Here is a 21,479-nt window from a genome sequence, read left to right on the forward strand (position 1 = left end):
ATGTTCTCATTTGCTTTCTCTCACGGGCTCTTAGAATTACCAAAACAAAGCCAAAACGTTTTGTAATTTTCACTCTCATAACAGGTTTTTGACTATTTTAAAATGATAAAATACTCAAGAAGTAATTCTGAGAGTAGTAATTACAAAATATGTTGATTTTACTTTGATCAAATTACATAATTATTCATATAAGCATTTCAGTAAATCGAATATAAAATTGTTTCATGGTTTGGATAAAAATAACAGTGCATTTTAACAAGTAATGGGAAAGTGACTGAACATCAACGCTTATTTATAGTATTATTTAAAAATGAGATCAATAAATAGTAATTTTTAAGAACATTTAACTATTATTTTTGTAATGTTTGTTTAGAATTAAGCACAAAGCTACATAATGGGCTATCCGTGTTCTGCCCACCACGGGCATCAAAGCCCGGAATTTAGCAGTGCGAGTCCGCAGACATACCGTTGTGCCAGTGGGGGCCTTTATAATATTATATCTCTACTACTAGGATCACCACAGCCAACACAGTGGTTCAAGGAAATGGCTAGTTAAATGAGATTCTCCTGAGACTAAAACTGTGGAACAGTTAGAATAAAAGTATTATCTCACAAGAACAAATAATTATTTATTTACAGAAAAGCACAAAAACACTAAACAAGTACTGCAGCAAAGGAAGAAGACAGGGTACGACTGTATGGAAGCAAGACACGGTTTCAAATTGATTCGTAAAGTAACTTTCTCTGCGTAGCAACGAACTTGTAAAGAAAGTACATTGTTCACTTGATTTAACAAGTGACATTGAGATGGGTTCTACTCAGGTTGGCTTTAACCGGTAAGGAGTTTCATCTGTAGCTAAAGAATAGAACGCCATCTAATACCTTGACTATGTTGAACCGATAAATAATAAGTTAAGCTGCTAAATAAAGTAATGGTTAGATATTAACTGAAAGAACAGCGATACACCAACAAATAACCAATAAAAGAGGAGCTATTATTTTTCTTCTTTGTTTAATACAATAAGGTAACAAACACTAGCACACCTGCTCACTCACTATGAGTTAAGAGAGTATAAATGAGTTTTGAAAGCTGGGTTTTGCAGTTAGTTATAGATACACATGCTGGACAGAAAGTTTCGTTTCTATGAGTTAAGAGAGTACAAATGAGTGTCCTTCCTACAAATGTTGCAGACAACCCTTTACTGCCAGAACCAGTCTCACATTTAATATTTTCTCTCCGTAATGAAGACAATAAAAGCTCGAATAAATAATTTACAGTTTTTCTTCCTAAGTACGTGCTCGTCCAGAGAATGATCAATTAGACAGTGCGACCTAACGAACCAACGACGAGAAAAGGCTTAATTTTACAGTGTGACATTCTACTATCATTGTACTCAAAGGGGTATTCAAATTTGTGATACTCTTATCGTATTTAAATTTTTAATAAGATAGGATAGATTACAATAAAAAATAAGTCGCGTAGCTGTATAGTTTGGTTTGTTTTGAATTTCGCGCAAACCTACTCGAAGGCTATCTGTGCTAACCGTTTCTAATTTAGTAGTGTAAGAAGAGAGGGAAGGCAGCTAGTCATCACTACCCACCGCCAACTCTTGGGCTACTAATTTACCAACGAATAGTGGGACTAATCATCACTTATAACGCCTCCACGGCTAAAAGGGCGAGCAGTTTTGGTGTGGCGGGAATTCGAGCCCGCAACCCTCGGATTACGAGTCGAGCGCCTTAACCACCTGTCCATGCTGGGCCAGTTATGTAGTATGGCGAGTGATTGTTTTTAAAAGATAAATGATCAGTATTTAGTCATCTTACTTCTAGACTTTGACTTTTGGGTAACTGGTCGAGTATACATTTATATTTGTTGCTCATAAATTTTTCCCAATTCACTCCACACAGTTGGTAAGAAACGGTATCCAACTTATTTTAACGAGATAAACCTTTCAAAACCATATATTTATTGCTAATGAACAACTGAAAATTTGTACATAAATATATATATTATATATAAATAATATAGTATGAAGTAAAACCTAACATCTTATAACCCATAAAGAGCAACAAGACAAATTCTGACAATTATTACCTATCATTTGGGTATATGCATTTAAAAATACGGCTCTCTCAGCTTACCTGTTTCATTCAGTCAAAACCTAAGAACCTGCAAGTTAAAACGATCAGTCTGAATTCCGAAAGATTCAAACAATGAAATTATTGAAACTTTTTCTAAGTGTACTATCTTTGCAGAAAGATAATTTCGAATATTTTTAGATATATACTACAATAGTATTTGAATAGTTGTATATGTTCAAAAAATCACGAAATGCATTTTTATAACTGTCGCATTTGAAAATTCGCTGATTTGATCTAGAAAGCTTTTTTGTATTAGTGAGGGCGCTGTTAATGCATATTATAAAACATAATACTGTGGTGGAAATTAAGCGTAGTGGTTGTTGAAAGATATAAAAGAAAAATGTTTAGGTCAAATCACCAACTGGTTAACTACAGATATCTCTCTCTCTATATATATATATATTTTGATATATATACTATCCTCGATACAACGTTTCGGGCAACGCCGTTCTTTACGTTTCACCTGATATATACCTTCAGTGATATCTGAATAAGGGCATTGTCCGAAACGTTATATATGGTATATATGTATATATCTGTAGTTAATTTCTTGGTGGTTTGACCTACAACATTTTTCTTCTGTTATAAAACACAAGTCCAGTATATCCTGCTTTTGAATATTGCTACAACTAAAGCTTTGTCTTTTTGCTTTTTAAATTTGTTGTTAAGCACAGAGCTACGCAATGGCCCATCTCTGATGTTCCCACCACAGGTATCGAAACCCGATTTGTAGAGTTATAAATCTACAGACTTACCGCTGATCCACATGATGCATTTGTTTAAAGTATTTGTAGCACGAGTCACTTTCCGGTGTCTCCTGTTCTTCTGTTGTTTAGTATGTAGAATATCTGCATGCTATTATTTGTAAACTGTATCACAAATCTATAACCTGAATACTTTTCCTCAAGCCTTCAGTGTTTCATAGTAAGGAAATAAATATGAAACATAGAGCCCCTATCATCTATATTTAAAGTAAAAATCAATATCATATAAATATCACGTGATATGATAATTGTGTTTGGCCACATAAACTTCATGTTTGTAGATATATTTTTTTGTATGTTTTCTGTCAAACCCTGGCAACCAATTTCGATTAATTTTGTTGAATATATGTGAATATGTAGTTAAAGTGGTGAGATATTTCCCTCCCTAGAAACTCTAAAAATACCTAAGTTTTGAAAGCTGTGTTTCGCAGTTAGTTATAGATACACATGCTGGACAGAAAGCTTCGTTTCGATGGAAAGCGTCAGTGATTTGTTTTTGTTTACGTGTATCTTCTTACATCGGAAGAACACCTTATACAAACATAGAAGGAAAGAGTAGTAATTTATATTTGTAAACAAATAAAGATCAATGCTGTGTGCTTTCTTATAGCAAAGCTACATTGGGCTATCTGCTGAGTCCACCGAGAGGAATCGAATCTCTGATTTTAGCGTTGTAAATCCGTAGACTTACCGCTGTACTAGCGGGGGACAAGATCAATGGCTACTATGTGTAGGTTACTAGATAACCGTACTCTAAACTTTAAATACTTAGTGGTAAGGTAGAATGCAACTATTACCTTAGACAGTTATATTGGTGCTCTCTATGGAAGGATATGCTACAAATCATTCACATTTTAAATATTTTGAATGAAGTTGTATCCAAAGATAACTTGAATATACTCACAGTGGTTTACGAATTGAAATAAGAAGTTTTTTGTGTCAAGTATGCAAATTAAAATCACGTTTTTTTCTCTTGTGTAGTACTACACTCTACTTGTTATTTTGTGGACGAACGAGCCAGAAACTCTCACGTCACGGCTTTGTTATACGTGTGTGTTGTTTTATATTTCCTGTGAACTGGTGCCTCAGTAGTATATTATTACCGTGGACACTATTTGTAAAATAAACAAAAGATAAAAAAATATAAGTTTGTTATTAAGGGAAAATATATTTAATGGATCATAGCTGTGATTATAGCGAGGATCAAAACCTGAATTTTTACATTATAAACTTGCAGTGCCATCGCTATCATACAATACAGACATAAAATTAATAAAGAGCATAGGAAAACTATAATGAAACGGTCTTAATGAGAGTTACATGTGCTGATTAGGTAGCTATTACAAATACAATAGCAAAATAATAAAGGGCTATTGTATAACAACAATGATGGTATAATACCCTGTTTAAATATGTCAATTACTAGGCCATATTTAATTATGGATTATATTAACAAAAGGTCCTTCTCATGACAAAGTAATCTGTGACTTTAAAGGAGATACATCATTTGTGACTGTAAATATAAAGGTTTTTAATGAGGATAGTTATTACACGTGTTTGATTTGTCTTAGGTTTAAGTCCTTACTTGTATTTCTTCAAAATCTATCATATAATATTACAAAATATTCGAATATTTCTCAAGATTAACTTAGAGAGTAATTGAGTTTGTCGTGAGTAACTTAATTGAATTCGGTTCGAACTGGAAAGATAATATTTAAGTACAGTTCTTATGGCCCTTATCACTGTATTTGTCCAAAGTGTGCATTTCGTTTCAATGAAATTTGAGATAAAGAGTTTTTTCACACCATATATACGTGAGCTATTTTTATAATAAAATGACATAAAGCAGTTTCAATTATGAATATATAAAGAGAATATCAAAAAACATATTTTGTTTTTCATCATCCAGCCTTGTTTAAGAGTTCTAGTGTTGCACGAAAGGCTTCTTTGATAGTGACTTGTGGGAATAAAAACCATAGATATAAAATATTATTTTTAAATTTCTTTGAACTTGAATCCAAAATGGATAAGTAAGATAAATGTGGAAAAACAAAGGTGCAGTTAAAGCGGTTTGTAGTATACAAATGAATCCTGAAGCAGTAATTTAATTTCTTATTGGTACATTTCAAAAGTTCTTGAACTACAATCTAGTATGGAACTTAAACATTTCTTTCTAACGTATTCAGAAACCAGAAAAACTTTTTAAATCACATTCGTTATTAAAACATCTTATAAAGGGCTATGAAAATCCATATTCACAGAAAAGAATGCTCAGTTGATTTGAAGAAAATATGTATCTTTCATCATAAATTTACCAAACATACTTGGAGGCATTATAAGTGACGGTCAATCCCACTATTCATTGGCAAAAGAGTAGTCCAAGAGTTGGCGGTTGGTGGGGATGACTAGCTGCCCCTGCTCTAGTGTTACACTTCTAAATTAGCGACGCTTAACACAGATAACCCTCGTGTAGCTTTGCGCGAAATTAAAAAAAACAAACTCATCAGGCGTGCTGGGCACACGTTGTATTTTGTTGTTCTCAGCCCAGATTTATGAGATACTCTATATATTGTTAGGATAAAGTTATTGTAAATAACTGTACTAATCATATTTATAGGTACTGTTAGAAGGTCTCTTGGTTGTTTCTCAGCTTTAAACTTTACGCACCCAATTCAACCATTCAGAACAAGTAGCTTACGCTGAAGCTTCTAGAGTAGTTGCACTTATTTGATAAATTGAGCTTAGCTAAGTTTGAAAATAATTAATCCGTACATAAAAGATTTCTACCAACATATAAGTACTTACAGTTTTCCTGAATTACATTAAACTCTTGGTGTCTATCTAGACCACTAGTCTTCAAGTTTCTATTTTTCTAGTGATTATTACACACAGTTTCTGGTCTCCAGTTTAGAAATGCCACAATATGTAATGTGCATATCTGTTTGAATGGGTTCAATTTCTTTAAAAAGCTACAATCTGGTTACTTTTCTTGTCCATCACCATAGCACCGGACTTAATACAGGTGTCACAATATAAAGCTATCTCACGTTCTGAGAAGCAGCTAACACTACAGAAGGCAAAGCTTACTTCTCGGTGATGACAGTGGCCTTAGACTTGCAGCTCTGCTTGCGTTCTAATCCGAAGCAGCGCTCTTCACTTAATTTATTTCTCCCTGACCGGAAATTGAACGCTTGAACAGACAGCACTTGCTAAACGCCATCTACTGGGGTGAGCCAGAACTCTTCATCTTAAAAATAAGGCGGAGACAGTTCTATTGTACCTATATTTATTCCTAGATTCTACATACTCCGTTTTAATGACACACACACACACACAGAAATCGCAGCCTATAATTTGTTGATAAATCGTTGATTAAAGATAAAATACTAAATAAGACCAACTAAAGAAAATAACGCAACTTGTTTTACATACTTGATCCAGTGTCTGTGAGAATACATTATGAAATGGAACATTTTAGGCCTGGTGTGTCCAGGTGGTTAAGGCACTCAACTTGCAATCCGAGAATTGCGGGTTCGAATTTCTGGCAATATCTAATATTTTCTGAACATAGCATTTGATAAACAACACCTTAGTTGTCAAGGAAATTAAGTTTTTAATTGTAATCTATATAAAAATAATAATACTCTTTGTTGCTTGTCCATCTAACTACTTCGCACGTTATGGATGTATGTTCACCTATATTGGTATGGAGGCTTAATTTCGGATTTTGTGTTTTGCGGTTTTCACCACTACTTCGATATATAGGTTTGGTTTTACAGGTAGATACAAATTTGTAAGTTCTAGGTTTTATATTTTGCAGTTTTTTGGGCGGTTTTTTTACAGCTTCCTCACCTACTCTTGATGAAGTTTCACCAGATTTGATAAAGATTTTTACTGGGTCAATGGGGAGGAACATATGAATTTTCAATTTTTCGTTTTGCTATTTTTTTCACACTACTTCGCCCTCTGTTGATGGATATTCCCCAAATTTGGAATAAAGTTTTGTTGGATACATGCGGAGATGTATGCAAATTTGCGCATTCACATGTTGTGGTTTTGTAATTTTATGATTTGTTTTTTTGCAATTTTTTACAATTACATATATATAAGGGAGGCAACTTTTCATGTCCTAAGATAACCTTTCATTGACTAAACATTTAGATGACTTCTACTCACGTGACGGTTACTCCAGCTACTACCAAATATACCTCTTTATTGGAGCTAAGATTCAAAATGGTTGTTCAAATGTGTTTCAAGCAAGGAACCAATCACATTAATTTTAGAGTGAGCAAATAATATTGAAAGTCAATTATTTCCAAGATTACTTTAATTCTTATCATTGTATATAACTTATTACTTCGATTTCTATAAACAGCATCTGTGCGGTAAGCACCAACTTCAATGAAGAATGTTATGAGGAAAGTCACCTTAAGATAGTGTAATGTTTTTCTGTAATATTAATTTATGAACATTAGTTTTCTCACATTCCTGTCAGCTGTTTCTTCTGAGTTTCTAGAAATATTTTCATCTGTACACATGAATGTGCTTGTAATTTTTAATTTACGCTCTGCCTTCATCAGGATCAATTATGGAGGAGGAGGAAGATCATTTCATAATACGCTTAAATAACATTAAGCCGTAGTGTTCAATTACCTCTATGATTACGACAGTGTGTTCTTCTATGACGTCTATATATTTCCTAATCCAGCCACTAAACTGTCGGCTTGTTTTTATATCTTATAAGTTCATCCAATAAACAATCAACTTATTTTCACACCGTTTACTATTGGTGGGATCCACAAAATTTAGTAATTTCATGTTTTTGTCTACCTCAGCACTCAGTCTAAAGAACTGAAAAAAATAATTTTCTGTATAAAGTAGAAAGAAGGGTTCTAGCATTAATTAGCAGTATTTTTGTTTTAGTTTTTTTCTGTAGCTCATATTTTATTACAGGCACTGTAAGTTATCGACCAACAGACATGTTTGTGTACAAGTTGTTTAGGAGAACACATACATATACATTATAAACTGTGTACCTTGAGAATACATTGTATACTTAAGACAGTTCAGGCGTGAATCATACATGTTAAATAAGTAAACCTCACTCTGAAGTAATTATCCTGCTTGAAATTGATTGAAAATATTTGTTTAGGTCAAATTTGATGTTTCGTGACAAAACTTTTTTGTTTATTTATTTTTTTAATTTCACGGAAAGCTATACGAGGGCTATATGCGCTAGCCTTCCCTAATTTCGTAGTGTAAAACTAGAGGGAAGGCAGCTAGTCATTACACCCACCGCCAAGTCTTAGGCTACTCTTTTACCAACGAATAGTGGGATTGACCGTCACATTATAACGCTCCCACGGTTGAAAGGGCGAGCATGTTTGGTGTGATAGGAATTGTGATAAAGCATATGGTATAGTATGGTATGGTATAGGCCTCTTGTATAATCAATTATTTCCAACATTACCTTAATTCTTATCATTGTATATAACTTATTACTTCGATTTCTATAAACAGCATCTGTATTAAAGTTTAGAAATCAGGACAAATCTGAAGAAAGTGAATCATGTTAAATGCGGTGGTGGTGGGAGTGATGACTAGCTGCCTTCCCTCTAGTCTTACATTGCTAAATTAGAGACGGCTAGCGCAGATAGCCCTCGTGTACCTTTGCGCGAAATTCAAAACAAACTTATTCATTTTTTAATATGTTTTGAGATAAAATAATCTTCTTACCTAACTTCAGACAACGTTTGTATATATATATATACACACACACATTTACAAATTATCACAGTCCAGCAACTAAGCTGACCTGATACAAAATGTCCTATTAACGTATTGAAATAACTTTAGCAGCTCTTGTTTTCTATATGACTCATCTAATAAATGTTCCTTTTTTTAAATAATGACGTAAATTATTAAAAATTGTGTTGTGTTCTACTGTTTTGATTTTACTGTGTGTAGGACACAAATTACCTTATTATTTTATTTTCTGTTCAAATTATGTCCACCTGCAAAAGATTTAAACTTTCGATGTTTTATACATTCACCGAAGTGGGACAGCGGTAAGTATATGGACTTACGTCAAACTAAAACAAACACAGATTTTTACACTTATATCAATTTTCAAACCTAACCTTGGAGGAATACTATTGTACGTGTAAGCTGACAGTAAAGTTTTAATTAACATGACAGAATTGAGACATATAACGTTATGTGCTACGCTTCTTTATAAATTAAGTAACAGCGTAAGATGATTTTATATGTATTTTGTTAATATTTTATTCACTGTGTCTTTGGTAAACGAGGAAATTAAGATTTTTAGGAAAGCACTCTTCTGTTAAGAAATTTCTCCTAAGTCTGAGAATGTCAGCTTGTTATACCAGCTCACGGCGATACGTGATTAACATGCAACGAGAGTCATGATACCAGCCAACCAGTGAAATAATATGTTGTTAGAATTCCACTTGAACACACGCGGTCTCTCTATTCATGAGCTGCCGTTTTTATGACAGATACGTGATGACTTATCAGATGACTTTCAATGAATTCTGTACAAAAACAAAAGAATCCTTAGTGTATTTTATTTTGTCAAAAGACTTGCGTAATTTTAGATTGCAAAACAATAACAATGACTTAACATTATTAATTTCTTCCGTTAATTACTAAAGTACCTCTTTCTCGAGTCAATGAGTTATGTCGAAATTCTGTTCCATAAATTAACTGTAACACTACGTTCAATCGTATTGTTCAGGTGTTAAGCTTCCATTAGATGCTATTAAATACAAAAGCAGGATTAAATTATAAATTAATAAACGATTGTAAATTGCGTTGATAACGGTTTATATTAATGTGTTCATTTTGTGTTATGGCGTATGTAAAGCTACTAATGTTTTATGCATATATTATTAACCGTCAGTTGTAAATGTAACATTTCTTTTTTATCTTTAAAGAAATTAAGATGTAAGAAAGTTTTAGGAAATCAGAACCTTATTTTGGTTTTCATGGTCGTTTAAGACATTTCTATTAGGTTTGAAAAAGTTATGGCTACATCCTCTCTCAGCGCGCTAAGCCTAATGGCCTACGACTGTCTTCATGGTGACAAGATGGTAAGATATCAAAGATTCTACCTAATGGAACGAAATGATTCCCTCAAGATTCGTTCGTGTAGAAAAAACGGTTTCATTCGCCGCTAGTTTTCCAGTTCAAGTGAATTGAAACAGGCTGAGGAAAAGGTGTAGTTAAAAAATTAAAAACTTTGTAGCGATAGCCAATTTAAAATAGAGTCATCCCGTCATTCGTGTAAGAACTGTATTAAACAGAAACACTTGAATGGGATGTTCTTTCCACTGTATCTGTATTAAAGTTTAGAAATCAGGGCAAATCTGAAGAAAGTGAATCATGATAAATGCGGGATGCAATTGAATGATGTATGCTCTTTATATAACTTAATAATATTAAGTAGATAAAAAAAAGTTTTTTTGTACTGTTTTGATTAATTCATAGGCAAAAAGAAAACTGTTTGTGCCCGAAAAAAGCTTGACCTAAAGTAGACATCGAAATATTAAACGAGAGTTTTAAAACAGACGTTAATGCATCAACATAGAATAATATTTCATAAAGCCAGTATTATGTTAAATACGAGTAATAATAAGATTGTAAGATGAACAGCAATATATCTGTATAGGTATAACAGACGCTTGAAATTTACTTTCATTTATGAATAATTAACAAGTAGTGTATGAGAAGCAAATAGTGACGTTATGCGTGCTTGCAAAGCGTGTTCAGATTAGTTGATACTTTACGCGTATCATTCATAATTTATGAAGGTATTCATGTCTAGGAATTGGGCCTACTAGCATTAAAGTTTACATGTAACAAAATCAAGATATTATTAAGTGAGACCATGTTCTTATGAATTACTTACAAGTGTTAATCAATATTCGGCTAAAGTTCTAAAAATAGTGAAACAGGTGTTTTTTCACAGGTATTTCTTATCATACATACTTTTATTGGAAAATTAAAATAATGCATGTTTGTACATAAGCTGTTCTTCTCTTCGAGAAATGGCGCTTTTAACAATTTATGAATGATATAGAGCCTGGCTGTATTGTTTTGTTTGGCTGTTTTAGCGCCAAGTTATACAATAGGATATTATATATATATATATTTTTTTATTACGGCGGGTAAATGAATCCCGGATGATAACGTTATATGTCCTTAAACCTAGCACCGCTGAACCACTGAGGGATAACTTCTGAGTTTGCAGACGTAAGAAGTGATTATATTTCGAATGATACTTATTAAAAAATTAACATTTCTCTGTATCATAAACGTTCCCTAATGGAATAGCAGTAAGATTACGGAGTAACATCTGGGGTTTGATTCCTTGCGTTGGACACAGCAAATAGCCAAACATGGCTTTGCTTTGAAATAAACAAAGAATCATAAAATTCTAGATTAATGATGCAGATTTGGCGATGAATGTGGAATAAGACCTGTCTATGCTTTAGACATTTTATTATTATATGGAGACAAATTTATAACTATTTTTCTTGACTGTTGTATTGCATGGAGTAAACATGAATGCAAAGATAAAGGCACTCAAAGAAACTATTTGAATCCGAAACCATTTCATCATAATGAACCCAGTAGTTCACTGACTTAAAATATACGCTTCATTTGCATGCTAACACGATAAATAAATATTTCTTGATACACATAAATATTCATATGCTTCAAATTTGACTTCAACGATCAAAATATTTTACACCTTATTTGTTAAATGGTTCAACCATCAATGTATATTACACCTTATTAATAACTTAACTGAAAATCTTCCGATATGTCATGTTTGACGGCGCTGTTCTCAGTTTTGTTTTCTATTTTCGGAGGAAGTTTGGTTTTCAATTTTAAAGGGCAAAGCTACACAAAAGGTTGTTTGCATTCTGCCTACCTCGGATACTGAAACTCGACTTTTAATGTTTTAAGCCTATAAGCTTACCAATGAGCTACGGTCTCGTAAGAAGAAAATGACTACAAACTTTGGCTTTACTCATTCCAAAATTATCTTATTTTTATAAATAGTTTCAGAGAAGGTGTACAGATTAAGTTTGTAAATGGATAAAGAAAAGATAATTCTGGTTGATTTACCTTCGCGGATTAATGCATAAGAAGTGGTTACGTGCTTTGGTTTTGCGAATGGTTAGTGTCAGACGACCTAATCGCTTAGTTAATTTTTATCTCCTCGGAAGACAACTTGAAACAACAGTACTGAGGTTTCAAAAATAAGGAGTCAACTGAGTTCTTTAGTATTGGTTTATACTCAGATTGTTGTACGCCATATAAAAATATATTTGTTTTATCTAATAATTTTACCTTGAACTTTACTAAGAAAACTGTTGGTTCCCAACTTATTCAACTTGCTACATATTAATATAAAAAGTGTACATTAAGTATAGCGTGCGTTATATGCTTCTTATTCGAAAGCTATTGTAAATTTACCTATTGTTATTGTTACAGTAGAGAGAACAAAAATGTATCTTAGTAACTAGTTGCCACTAACTGACGAGTGAACTACGTCAACCTTTATAATTCCTAATTTTGGGTTTTGGGTCAAAACTTGCTACACAGTAATTAGTTATTTTAAGGTCAAGTATGACAATGATATTAAAGCATAGGGTGAAGCTTTATAAAATAGTCGGTCAACAGCATTCAAACTGTGATATATAAAGAGAAAAATAATTAGAAGAGAATGTTTACCTTCAAAGACACTCATTCTCGAAGCTGCAAAAATATGATCTTCAGAAATTAAACCCCGTCAAAGGTAAACCGACCAATAAGAATGTGAAGACAATAGTTGAATTATAACTAGTTTTGGCATATGAACGTGAGGTTAAATCATTTTTTAAAACTGTTAGACGGCAGTTAGGCTTGAACTGAACTTGTATTTCTGTAGAGGTTTAAGTAAAAATAGGGTAAAGTTTTGAAACATGGTACGTTGTTTTACTGAAATAAAAAGGGACATGGGTTTACGTTTGATATATACTTCGATGTTTTAATAGATGTTAAATGAAGGCCACGAAGATACCATACACGTTTAAAAAAAAATTAATATATAAAAATAATACTAGAGGGTGCGAGTACTTTTTAGTACCACCGAAGCTAACAAGCCCGTCAGTCCTTTCTTATCAAGTAATTATAGCATCTATTGCTTGTACGGTAAGTCTGGCATGATAGCTAATGCAGGGCCTAAACCAACGTTTCCATTAAGTAAGCTCATAACGCTATTACTGGGAATTATATATGAAAAGTTAATGTTACTAAAATTAGTTTTTTATGCCTGCACGTATTTCTTGTTTATTTTAAGTAATAATGTATATACGCCGCGTCTTCTTGAATCAGGCTTGATTTGACTATTTTGGTTAGCAGTGTTATCAATATGCTTGTATCTTTCTTGTTAATATAATAATTCTCGCATGTGTTAATAACATTGTCTATCACCTCGTGTTAATTTCTTTTTGTTCATTTAATTACTGGCACAAAGGACACTTTCATCTATAACCAAAGATGGTCTGTCAGAAAACAAGATGACAGCAAAGAACAACAAGAACTCTCTATCCCAGATCTGTGAATGCCCAAAGGTTTAAGTTTTGTTAACAGTACGAGAGAACGTTATTATGAGGTTTGGCATTGGAGTTTCATTCTATGCTGAGGCTTTAACAGCGTGATTCCAACAAGCAATTGCTATGACAACCGTAAGAAGAAATCAAGCGAAGAAGATGTCGAAGAAATGCTGGGAAGACTTGCGCTCATTTAGCATGGCGAGCTTCCTAACAGAACCAGAATACACGTTAGTACTTGAAGCACTATTAATTCACAGTTTCTTATATGTATAGCTTAGCTTTAAACACAGTGTTTACTCATGAGTTTAAACACATTTTAACACATCACAGAAATTTGACCATGGGTATCGAATTATTGAAATATTGTTTCTGGTATTTTTATTAATGAGGAATCGAACCCAGGATTTGAGAGTTGTAATGTGTTATATTTACTGCTGACCCACCGAAGGGTGCATTACTGAAACAAATTAGAGTTATTTGTTTTTCACAAGTATAGAGTTGCGCAAATGTAACAGAAGAAAATTCACGCGATAACGCAAAATTACTTGAAAGCAGTAACGTATGTTCTTGGAGATAGAATTATGAAAAACAAAAACAAACAAAGAATTGGAGAACATGATTCCAAGATTGCATACGAGCGGTGATGTATGTATAAATATAACATAGACGCTCGTAGGCTGATAAGCGGTTTTCTAAACACAACACTAATGAATGTCGTCTCTTACAGGATTACCTGAACATAACTTATGATCTTCAGTTTGAAAGATATATTTTGAACACAACACAAATGATCATCGGCTGGTATAAAATTACTTAGACATAAGAATGATTATCATTCATTGAGTGAGACATGTTTCTCTGCATATAACATAAATGATTTGATGGTGGTACGAGGCTTTCTAAACATGACACAAATGATCGTTCTAAAGAACACAACTGAATATGTAACAAACATTTGTCAAGAGCTGGAATTGTTTAACTATTTCAGGACATTTGTATTTATGTGGATAAAAATGTGACAACAACAGTTGTGATGTGAACTTTTTCAAACTGATAAAGCGTGATGATAAATAACGTCCTTCTCAATAAACATTATCATTGAAGGCCTATTATATTTCTAAAACTGCATTTTATATATATTCCCTTAGGGATTTTCAAAGAATAAGAAGAGAGTATAGCATTTGTTCTACTGTAGTCCATTCTTTGAGGACAATGTTATGTAGTTGGCACACGTTTAACTGGAGAGTTACCAGAGTGAATGTACTCATCCCAAATGTATTTAGTTTATTTGTTTATTTGTTCTGTATTTCGCGCAAAGATACACAAGGGTTATCTACGCTAGCCGTTCCTAATTTAGCAGTGTAAAACTAGAGGGAAGGCAGCTAGTCACCAACACCCACCGCCAACTCTTGGGCTATTCTTTCACCAACGAATAGTTGGATTGACCGTGGCATTATAGCGCCCCCACGACTGAAAAGGCGAGCAAGTTTGGTGTGACGGGGATTCGAACCTGTGACCCTCAGATTACCAGTCGAGTGCTTTAACCACGTGGTCATGCCAGGCCACATGTATTTAGTCAGATTGAGATCCGGTGTCTGTGTTAACCACGAAAATGACTAAAGTCATTACTCTTAAAATGATTTCTAGATCAAACAAGAAATGTGTGTGTCTATTTTCTTATAACAAAGCCACATGAGGCTATCTGCTGAGTCCACCGAGGGGAATCGAACCCCTGATTTTAGCGTTGTAAATTCGTGACTTACCTCTGTACGACCGGAGGACAAACAAGAAAGGTCTTGTTTTATTGTAGACTATAATGAATTCTTTTCAACCAGGGTGTAAGCAAAATTTTCTGGGATGAACATGATCGTTGCTAATGTCAGCAGGAATCAGAAAACCATGTACAATTTATTTATCATGTACAACATGGTTTCTACAGTAAAGCAATGACAAACATTGTGGCTGAAGCCTAAGGCCGAAATAATAGTCACTGGTGTAGGTAAGACGCTTTCACCTCGTTAGCAATCGCAAGTATAAAATATCAGTTAACATGAAGTTTTATTTGACCACCTAAAACTTCTCGTTGGTTGAAGGTACAAAGTAAAATTTACTTAAATATCTACTTTGTATCTATAAATAGTCCAACTGCTTATGTCAATCTGAAAAACTTGCGATAAATTATTAAGTTTGTAATTTTTGCACCATGAACAAAACATATACCCATTCCATAAGTTAATACTTATTGTTAGGTAAATTAGATTAATGTTTTCCTACTTCCAGAAACGTAAATATAGATTTGATGTGAAAGAGTAACATATTGCGTTGTTCAGGTCCGCAATATTGGATGTTTGTCATATAGCTCAGAGGCCGAATCATATCTGGTATTAGTGTAAAATTAAGTTGTGAAAGTGCACATTATTTTTGTTTTTTATATAAAAGACAAGCTGCCAAATGCCACGTGGTGTAACTCTCTAGCATCAGACAATGATTTTGGACCTTTGCTAGACAATAACTTGTAATCTTCATGCATACAAACATCGCAAGTTATTGTCTGATGTATCTATATACTAAGGTGGCAAGTTATTGTCTGATATTTCTATATACTAAGGTGACAAGTTATTGTCTGATCTTTTTGTCTATCAAGGTGAGAAGTTATTGTGTGATGCTAGTGTGTAGCAACAGTACCAAGTTGTTGTATGATGTTTATACGTACTAGTGTTACAAGTTACTGTTTGATGTTTGTAGATGCCATGTTACAAGCTACTGATGTTAGTATGTACCAAGATTAAACGTTACTGTCCGATGTTTTTATGTACTAAGTTACAAATTATAGGTTGATGTTTGTGTATAGTAAGAATACCAAGATTTGTCATTTCAGTAACTTACACCTAGAGTTAGTGTTTAGTCATGTTATTATGCCCAATTTTGGCATTAGTACTTAGTAATTCTATTAAAACACATTCGTCATTGGTGTTTAGGAATTCTATTTAATCTCGGTATGGTGTTACTATTTAGTCATTGTGTTATATCATGTCTTCGGGTTATCGTTTAGTAATTTTATTAACTCACATCCAGGTGCCACTATTTTTTTATTATATTCAATCTCAGAATTTGTTGTGTAACAAGGTTAAAGTCTTATTTGGCGTGAATACCAATTTCAAGATAATGCACTCAGGATATCTCTTATACAGATTTTGTTTTTGATTAAAATGCTTTTGTTTTACCAGAGATACTCAAATTTTCCAATAGCTGCAAATTACGTGAATAACAATTTCTAATTTCACGTAATATTGCAACCTCGTAGCTCTTTATATATAAAAATAACGATTTCAGTAAAAACAGGTAAGAAAATTGACAGTAAGTAGTAATCAGAAACGTTTTAGAATTCGTTATTATGTTACATTATACAAATACGAATATTTTAAAGCTTTATCTTTTCAATTCTGTGAATCATTTTGAGTTAATTCTTAATAATGCATTCAAAGGTATGTACTGTAGTAAATACTTAGTTGATCCCTCTATCTTATGAAACCATAGCAACTGAAACACCTGCCTCTTTCCACACATACAAATACAGTTGCACCTCTAGACCGACAAAATTCAAGAATAAGGTGTGTGTGTGTGTATATTGATTCTCTGTGCATTATGGGAACTCTGCGGGCCTTTTGAAGCTCGACGTAACCTTCTTTTAATTCGGCACACTCACCATATATACTCACTAGTAGCCAGCAGTAACGGATTTACCAACTTTAATCAAATTAGGTTGTTCTTATGGCAAGGTTACTACAGTAACGCTGCTTGTCAAGCTTCTGTCTAGTGTATAGCGCACGATGCGTCGTGCAAACATACAACCGGAAAATACTTCCAATCAACTCCGTTCTGGAAAATAAAACATTATTTCGCTAAAAAGGAAAGAAAAACACTTTCTTCCAAGCAAATTATCATATCGAGACACAGAAACTGATTAACGAAAGTACTTGACTTTTCTTGCTATGTTTTTTAATTTAAAATGTATTAGCTTATGTAAGTGAACACGTTTTATTTTCTGTGCTCAAATATTACACTATGCTAGTAGATTTTGTTTTTCCTTTCTATTCATAAGAGTTTGTTTGCTTGATCAATTCTATATTCACTTAGTTCTATTTTTAACGGCCCGGCATGGCCAGTTGGATAAGGCGCACGCCTCGTAATCCGAGGGTTACGGGTTCGAGACCCAGTCACATCAGCCATGCACGCTTTTTCAGCTGTGGGGTTTTTATAAGTAACCGCCAATCCCACTTTGCGTTGGTAAATGAATAACCCAAGAGTTGGCGGTGGGTGGTGATGACTAGATGCCTTCCCTCTAGTCATACACTGCTAAATTAGGGACTGCTATCGCAGATAGCCCTACAGTAGCTTTGCGCGAAATGAAAAAAAACAAAACAAACTGTTTTCGAATTTTTAAAATCACGTTTTGTTAACAATTTCACTTTCAAGTTAACACGTGTCACTCTTATGAACTTATAAATTATTTATGCATTACACGTTTGAATTAAGTTCCAAGTTATTATAAAACAGCGAAAAGGAATACCAGACATTTTGATAATTAATTTCTAGCCTTTGACAATCGAGATAATAATTTAATAATTGATAGAAAACTATTTTGTTGGGTTTCTAAATTGTTTAATTGATCACGGCTTCAAGATGTAAGTTTCCTTTGTGACTGATTGTTTTGCAGGATCAAATATTCCAACAAAGCGCTCTGTGTATGCTTTTAACAAAATATTCGGCTCGTTTTGCATTAGTAAATATAATCTAATTTAAAAAAAAAAGCTTGCTGGTACATTTTACTCTTACACAGATATAAGATAGAGCTTTATTAAAGTTTCCTGAAGTTTTTTAATAATTTCAATAAGTAATTTGTGCTAAAAGTCAAATTTATCAACATTGTATTATTAAAGGAACCAGTCTTTGTTACTTTGCATAATAAAACTTTTTGTGGCAAAATGTTACATATTTTTAATTTTGCCCTTTTATGTTTTTAATAGTTTAAAACTCTTATTTGAGTGGGAACGGACCAGTAGCATGGTGTTTATTTAAACTATACTCTTCTTCGAAGTAATAGGGGTCGTTCAGAGTTAGTACTGTTTGAGGGACAATCTACTGGATAGAGAGCAAAGGATTAGTTGGTTGGTTGTTTTTGAATTTTGCTCAAAGCTACACAAGGGCTATCTGCGTTAGCCGTTCATAATTTAGCAGAATAAGACTAGAGGGAAGGCAGCTAGTCATTACCATCCACCGCCAACTCTTTGGCTACTCTTTTACCAATGAATAGTGGGATTGACTGTAACATTATAACGCCCCCACGGCTGAAAGGACGATCATGTTTGGTGCGAGCGGGATTCGAATCCGCGATCCTCAGATGACGTTTTGAGAGCCCTAACCACCTCGCCATGCCGGGCCGAGAACCAAGGAAAGAAGTAACATGTAATGAATACAAAATACTAGTAAGATATACCGAGGCGAGATAAGAGAGGGTTGGGGGTTGCTGTCCTGGGGCTCGGACACGAACTCTTTTTTTTTTTTTAAACCCCACTTAATCCTGTTTTAAACAGTAAAGAGAAAGACGACCCGGTGAGGCTGTTTACCTTGGGACCCTTTTGTAAATGTTAAAGTTTGGATAACAAATTGTCAAAGAAGGTTTATTGGTATAATTCTTATACATACGAACGGCTTTGAGGGTAGAGATGCAGTCAGATAAGATAAAAACAGTAAAACTGAACACTAATGAGCTACCTAAAAATATTTGAACTATCAATTATTTCTTAAAGTATAGTTATAGATAGTTTATTTAAGAACTTAAAAGGACACACTTTTCTCATACATGTACCAAGAACATTAGTGCTAGCTTTTAAATAGATTGCTTATTGATAAATTGAAATGATGCAAATAATAATAACAAAAAAAAGTTTCAAAAATTAAAAATTCCTTCCTTGAACGTTGGAATGCAAAACCAGATTAAATTTTAACGTACAGGTTTTTTTTTCTTCTTCTAAAGACACTTTCGTTTAATTTAATTTTTAGGGTATACTATGCAGCTGCAAACCTCCCTTGAAACGAACATTCTAAGTATACGTTCAGAGTGGCTCGATTCATGTAATAAATATGTAAATACACTATGTAAAAAAAACTCAGCTGAAGTTAATCTTCATTTGTAAACTAAGAGTGTTAAAATTATTTACCCAAGAAAGTGGGGATTTATGAGTTCAAGTCATCACTGTTATCCTGTTTAAACTAGAATTCAGATTTCTCTATTTATTCAAGAGTATAATTGAGAGTTGAGATCAAACCTTTACAACTCGTAAGTTAAAAAAATCATCAACCGAATTTCGTTCTGTATTTTATTATTTTTAAATAAATTTATATATACTCCAGATTTTTCAAAAATCTATTTATACAGTTTCTAATGGTGTTTCAAATTGCCATTTTTAATAGAAAATGCCAATCAGTATGATACTTTTTTAAACGGTTACAAAAGCGTTTTAGAGATGGGTTCAGTACATATTGTTTTGGCTTAAGACATATGAATAAAAAAATATTCACTACACGTTCCCTACATGCAAGAGAAGAGATAATCTACTATGTGTTTGGAGTCATCTTAGATTAGAATAATACCTGTCACTTGTGTTTGGTTAAGCATATTTTATTGGCATTAAATCCTTATAAAGATTATTTCAATATCCAAAGGAAAGAGAGCATAATAACAGCATTTATTTAAGTTAACGAATTGTAGGAGATTTTTCTACGAACTTATTAAGCTTTTGAATTTCTCATTCGAACCTTCAACGTGTAAAACATCTTGTTTTGTTTTGTTTTACTTTGGACAATTCTTTGAAGCAACTATTTCGGCACCAGGGCGATAAACAAAAGGAAATATGGTTGCCGCATGAACCAAACTGTGGGAAGAATAAAATTCACTTTGGTGAGACAGAGATATTTGTAAATGTAGGGCCTACACAACGTCATGGGCATAAGTTCTCTTTTCTCTATCCTTTTTTATTTTCATATGCTTCAGGAAAACAAGAGAAGATATGGGTGTATAAGTCTGCATTTTCTCACATCTTACTGTAAAGATTATACATTGTGTGTTGTACATCACCCAGAGTTGGCTGGCTCGACAACCCTAGTTGGTTTGTATGATAACTGGAAACTGTCCGATGATATATATGGACTACTTTATTTCAGAATTCTTGCTCAAGAATAAATAGCAAGTATCCTGGGATAGGGCACATTTTCACTTTTGTTTTAAAATACACTTTTAGTTTCTATCACTTACAGTTGACTAGCTCGATGACTGTAGGTTTTTTTTACGTACTAACTGAAATTGTCCGACGGTGTATATTTTATTTCAAGATTTCTACTGGAGAAAGGAAATAAAAAGAACCCTGAAATAGGACAAATTATGTGAACGGTTCGAGGTAAAAAGTCTTATACAGTCATCGTGCTCACTACATCATCTTCAGAAGTGCAGTATTGTGCAAGAAAGAAACTTAATTATACCTTTACAAAAAGTCATCAGAATACAATTTACATATTAAAGAATTTCCATCAGGCCCATCATCCTCATTTTATATTTTAAATTTATTTTTATATTTGATTTTCGCAATAAATTCACATATATTCTGACTAATAAAGGCGACGTAGTGTATGCAACTGTTTCCAAGTCTGATATAGATTGTTTCTTCTTCTGTCCTGTACAGTACGTTATTCATTATTTTATTGTATTTTTCGGACTGTGAACATACTTCTGTTTAGAGCTGTGTACAATGAATCGTTGCTTATTGAAAATATCGTTTTTAACTATGGGATGTTATATTTTAGGATTTTTTACCAAAGGAGGAGAATTAAACGCACCCTAACATATAACACATTTCCACTTTATTTTTGTATATTTTTAGCTTTC

The 21,479-nt window shown here is 33.3% G+C and overlaps 1 protein-coding gene across 3 annotated transcripts in view; it reads right to left on the reverse strand.

Moving 5' to 3' along the window:
- LOC143237646 (cadherin-like and PC-esterase domain-containing protein 1) overlaps positions 1-21,479 on the reverse strand; it is a 165,985-nt gene that overhangs the window by 106,523 nt on the left and 37,983 nt on the right. Inside the window, exon 1 of one of the 3 annotated variants that reach the window (XM_076477134.1) lies at positions 5,715-6,048. The exons of 1 other annotated variant lie outside the window; for it this stretch is intronic. The gene's annotated coding sequence lies outside the window, so the exon portion shown is untranslated. Of the gene's footprint in view, positions 1-5,714; positions 6,049-21,479 lie in introns of those variants that run through there. One more of the 3 variants, XM_076477136.1, reaches the window with a different exon arrangement.

This window comes from Tachypleus tridentatus, chromosome 13, assembly GCF_004210375.1.
Source record: "Tachypleus tridentatus isolate NWPU-2018 chromosome 13, ASM421037v1, whole genome shotgun sequence".
Lineage (NCBI taxonomy): Eukaryota > Metazoa > Arthropoda > Merostomata > Xiphosura > Limulidae > Tachypleus > Tachypleus tridentatus.